Here is a 6000-nt window from a genome sequence, read left to right as displayed (position 1 = left end):
CCTCCATTAAGACCTCCTGGGGGAGGAGAGGGGCATAGCCTCTTGAGGGGATGACTCATTTCTGGCTTAGGATGCCACAGTCCTCCATGTAACAACTTGCAATGGATATTTGCTTTTCTTTTCCTTTTTGGATGCCCAGTATATGCTCCTATTTTTTTCTTTTAAAATCACTTGGATTATTTGGGGGGAAATTTCCTTTCCCCTATTGTACAATCTTGGGCTGTCAGTATAGGCATGCTGCCCTCCTCTGGCCAGTTAAATTTTCTCTTGGATTCTGAGTTTTCAGAGTGATGGGTAAGAATGAGAAAAAAAAAAAAAACTCAGTTGATGACCTGATTTTATGGGCTTTGCTCAACTTTTACTTCTACTACTTGAACCCAAGCTCTTCTCCAGTTTCTTAGTTGTTCTTCCATTCTGTGATTCCCTGATACTATTTCAAGTAGGGTGTGGTCCATTTCTGTTACAAAGACATAGAATGTGGTTGTGACACTTGCTTGAGGCAGTTTTCAGGAGGGACATGCTCAGGGAAATAGAAAGAGACTAACTTCAGGCACCCACCCTCAATCTTCAGATTCCTCAACTTTTTAGCTATGTGATCAGAGGTGAGTCACTAAGTCCCTCTATGCCTCAACATCTGTAAAATGGAGATAGTATTACTTTTCATCACTATCAAGTTTAAATGCATTTATTCACTCATTCATGAAATATTTGCCCAGCAGCCACTATTTGCCTAGAACTCTGTGAGGAACCAGAATAGAAATATGAACAAGAAAGACATTGTATGGGCTGGGGATGTGGCTCAAGCGGTATCGCGCTTGCCTGGCATGCGTGCAGCCGGGGTTCGATCCTCAGCACCACATACAAACAAAGATGTTGTGTCTGCCGAAAACTAAAAAATAAATATTAAAATTCTCTCTCTCTCTTAAAAAAAAAAAGACATTGTATAATCCCAGTCTTCATGGGGGCATACAATCTAATGGGAAGAGACATATCGTATATGTATTTACAAGTTCAAAAGGCACATACTCTAGTTTCTCTTCATATAATATAAATCTTTTGCTTTTTGCAAGTTTAAAGCCCTGTGGGAGGACTGAAGGAATCCAGTAGAGAGCCATGTATGAAAGACCTTTAATAATTATGACTTCCTTTTCTCCTGGCTGTTTTCTTTTTCATCATGACCTTTTGCATTTTGCATGCATGTTTACTTTTTTTACCACTGATACCCTACTCATCCATGTTCTTGCAGTAGAATTAGAATACTCCAGAGAAATCCAGATTTGGTTCATTGGTTGATTGACATCCACATTATATTTAAAGCATGTATTAGAACACTTTCACCCCTACAGATGAACCAACTATGTGTGTGTGAGGAGTGTCCTTACCTTGGGCATAAAGAGAAGCCAAGAATAAGAGAACAGGGAAAGCAATAGGGAGGCTCTAACACCTTTAGAATTGACTGCTTCTCAGATTAACAAGGTCTAGTAGGAGTTATGACAAAGAGGCTGACCTAAAGTTGATTGACAAAACAAGGATAAACACTATCCCTGATCCACTAGGTGGCTTTCTAATATAACAAAGTCTCAAAAATGATTCACAGAACTTAGCACCAGAAAATGTTCTTAGAGAACATTTAGAAAGGCCCTTTATTGCCAGGTGTAGTGGCACATACCTGTAATTCCAGCAACTCAGGAGGCTGAAGCAGGAGCATCACAATTTCAAAGCCAGTTTCAGCAACTTAGCAAGACCCTGTCTTAAAATTTAAAAAATTTTTAAAAAAGGGTTGGGGATATAGCTCAGTAATTAAGTGCCCCTGGGTTCTATTCCTGGTACAAAATAATAAGAATAGGTCTGGAGATGTAGCTTAGTGGTAAAGTGCCCCTGGCGGGGGGAGGGAGGAGGGGGGGAAGGGAGGAGGAAGGGGAGGGGGGGAGGAGGGAGGGAGGGAGGGAGAGAAAGGAAGGAAGGAAGTCAGTCCAGCCCACTCACCCCTTTATTTACTGATAAGGTAATCATGGCTTATTAAATCTCTTATGTATGTCCTGGGTGTGTATTCCTGTGTACTTTTAGATCTCTGCTAAAGCAGTAAGAGAGCCTAGACTATTTCATCAACATATGGTCAAGTCTTGGTGGCTGTGCCCTATGATAAAAGCCTGGGTTGAGCTCCAAAAGGACAAGAACCAGAGGAATGAGGGTCTGTGTTAGATATTGGGGAGGGACAAAGAAGAGACACAAGTACTTTAGGGTTCTTCTGACATAGTTGGGGAATTCAAAAACACAAAATGCCAGATATCACACAAGGCAATAATTAACAAGAACTGCCTGTTAGATATGATCATATCAACATTTCTGAAACCCAGTTCATCATTTCTGCCCAGTTATCTCCTTAGACTCATATTGGAAGTGCCTTCTCCTCAGACACCTGCATACATTAATAGCAGTATCATCCTCCAGTCACAAAGGCTTAAAACATTCAAGTTAGTTTTTATTCCCACATTCCATCAACCCCATATCCAGTTAATTATAGGTCCCACTGATCTGATCCTTAAATTCTACCTTTTCCTGACTAAAGACATCAGGGTAGTATTCCTAATATATAACTCTTACCATTCCCCTGCTCAATCCTTTGGGTTGCTGCAAAATATCATTTGCAGAATGAAACACAAGCTCCTTATGATCTATATCCAATTCCTTCCTTCTTTCCTGAAACTATCTTATGTGATTTATTAACCATGATTTTAACTTTTTATGTTTTGATACTTTGACATCTGAATTGACTCTGGAGGGAACTCCCCCCCCCCAAACACCCATCCAGGGCTAACCAATGCTTAGAGATAGTAAACTGCTAGCCCTGGACATACCTTTCAAATGCAGAACCCACCCCACTTTCCCCAACACCTAATCTATGGGTCCTTTGCACCCATGGTCACTAGTCCCCTGCTCTAATCATCCAAGGGCCAGTTAACAGTTAACTAGGGATAATCCCTATTCCCCTAAATTGGTTGAAGTCATCAAAACTAGCTAATCCTGAACTGTTAACTCCTCTTTGTCTGATCCTTCCCACAGAAATCACCATCAAGGCTTCTGCCCTTATTTTCTTTTGCTCCTTTTGTCTCATTAGTGCTTCCCTCTGTGGCCCCTTGCAATATGTCATGCCTCCTCTTGGGATCTGTGAGTATAAATTAACAGTCATCTCTCTGTTGACTTTGTTATATAATATTATAAATACCTATATTTTAATATAAGGAACTCTATCCTCCAGAAGTAGTCCTCTGTTCCCCAAACAGGACCCTGCTTTCCTATGTCCATATTTCCTCATTTTCAAATAAACTTCCTTTGCGACTACTGCACTTTATAGTTCTATCCATCCTTCAGTGTATTCTCACAAGCATTGTCTTAAAACCCTGGTAATGAAGATGAGTGTGTGAATTACAAGTTAGTGACTATTGTATGCCACATGGCAAGTTGAAGGCAATGTCAGGCCTTGGAGCCTCACAGGCTTTCTTTGCAACCTTCTCAATCATTGCATTGGCTCAGATCCTCTGAATGTGTGCAACAGAAATAGACATTAATCAACTTGAGCACAAAAGGGATTTCCCGGAAGGATGACGGGGAAGCTCACAGAATTGCAAAAGAGCTGAAGGAACGGACCTCAGGTGAAGTGGGAACAAGTGACGAGTCTCTGAATTTCCCTTCATGATCTGTCTTAAATAGGACTCAAATCAAGCCTACTCTCCTTAAAGTTTCAAATATCTGGAAGTGACATTTTGAGGCATCCAGCCAATTAGATGTAATCCCTAGATCAATGAGCTATGGTAGGATGTGTTTGAGAGGTAGGGGAGGGCCCCAGAACACAGATGCGATCAGTGGAGTATTATGCTTATGTATTAGAATTTCCCAAAGAAAATGGAAATGTTGACACCTGGGCGTACACCCCAATTCAAGTCTCTTACAACTTCCTAATGTAGCAAACACTTAAGTCTTCTATACCCAGTTGGGCAGTAGACAGTCAGATTAAAACAGCTCCAAAGCAAAGCAATTTTAACAGTTGAATAAATAGTCACTGGACACAATTCTATACAAAAAAACTAGCTAGATACTGCGTGGAGAAAGTGATGAAATTGGGCTCTGAAAATTAGTTAAGACCTGGCAACTGTTCAAGGATAAGATAGGCATGCAAACCAGGATAAAGGCAGGCAGGGTAAAGGAAGTGATGTTACTAAAAAGTAAAAGTCATGCTCCTAAAAGAATGCTATGAGGTTTTACAATATGAACAAATTCCCTAAAATCTACATCCAGAGAAAAACTGAAAAGCTAAAGTCCAGATTTTCCTTCTTATTGAAACTTCATCTTATGCTGAAAAACTATACATGACTCTATGTGGAAAGGAACTCAATGTTCTTCTTTCCACCTACTGCAGCCCAGATGCCAATTTAAACATCTGCCACCCCTTGACTACAATTAGGGAAGCTCTGGGGTCAGCCCCTACTCAGATGACTAAATAAACACTGTATCTGGGGAAAAAAAAGAAATTACCAAGAGTCTTGCCTATACAACTATGAAGATTTCAGATGCTCCATCAAGGAGAAATTTCTGAAAGTCTTTGAGCACAGCAAGGATAAAGTACTTTAGAATGCTTGATGATAGGGTTAAGCATAGAGTTCTTAGCCAATAACATTACTATACAAGGAGAGTTTGCCACATTTCATAACTCAAGTGCAGGCCCAAGGCCACGTTGTTGCAACATATTTGGATCCATCTCACATTGTAGTGATGAGAGAGCATGAAGAATTTAACAATCTTAGACTCATTGGTCTTATCAAAATGATCTTCTTTATTGAAAGCAGCAAGGTATATCTCACAACTTCTCAAAGTCAAAGATCAAGTTAAAAATTTGATATAGGGGTGGAAAAATGCAAAAGCTTCTTCACTTACTCCAGAGGCACAAGAGGAGATGGACCATGAAGAATATAGGGAAAGCTGAAGAAGGAAATTATGCAGGGAAGAGGTACATTATCTGCATTATTTCTACTGTTGAAGTGGGGGAAAGTGAGAGCAACAGAACCCTCTCACCTTTAACAGCAGAAAGATAATCTGTTGATTAAGGGAGAAAATCAGTTAATCTTTCTACAGGTCCACTATGCTTCAGTTACTGCTGCATTTTCTTTGACTTGTGAACCTACAGATAGGGAAGCCTCCAGTATTTGTACTTGTAAATTACAACTTAAAAGGTATGGCAGACATCTCCTCACTCTTAATACATATGTATGTCTCATCTTTAGAACTCAGTTTCTTTTAGCCTAATGTTCAGCCTCCACTGCTGAGTTGAAAAATAGTTGAATGGAAACAATTTCATGTGGCTCAACTTGATACATAAATTAACTATAAATTATGTTAAGTGTACTGTTAAATAAAAATATTAAAAATTGTGAACTTGCTTGGTCATCTTGTCATTAAAAATATCTATATATCTCACATTGAGATCCTTAAAAAAAAAAAAATAAATGGAAGTGACCAAGGCCCTTCTTGACTAGAGCCAGTTTCTACCTTTATCCTGAAGCCTTCACAGAGCAGAGAAGGCCTCATGAGAATCATTTGATGCTCAACAGGAAGAGCACTTCCCATGTAGCAAGTCTTTTTTTTTTTTTTCCTTAAATGTTGCACTTCCACCTCACTTTTTTTTTTTTCTTTTTGTGATACTGGTATTTAAGTTACATCCTACTCCTTTTTAATTTTTATTTTGAGAGAGGGTCTCACTGAGTTGCTGAGGCTGGACTTGAAATTGGATCCACCTGCCTCAGCATTTGGAGTATTTGGTATTACAGACACATGTTGCTGTGCCCAGCTTCAGCTTCATTTCTAGTTAACTACCTAAATCAATAAAGGCTGTCCTACTGCATATTTTTTATATCACTACATCTGTTTGGCCACCAGACTGCAAACATATCTTCTCTCTTTAAATGTTCAATGGCCTCTCCAAAGTTGCTCTGCAAACTATATTTA

This window comes from Urocitellus parryii, chromosome 11 (genome assembly GCF_045843805.1).
Source record: "Urocitellus parryii isolate mUroPar1 chromosome 11, mUroPar1.hap1, whole genome shotgun sequence".
Classification (NCBI taxonomy): domain Eukaryota; kingdom Metazoa; phylum Chordata; class Mammalia; order Rodentia; family Sciuridae; genus Urocitellus; species Urocitellus parryii.
The sequence above is the reverse complement of the archived record's forward strand: the minus strand, read 5'-3'. Positions refer to the sequence as shown.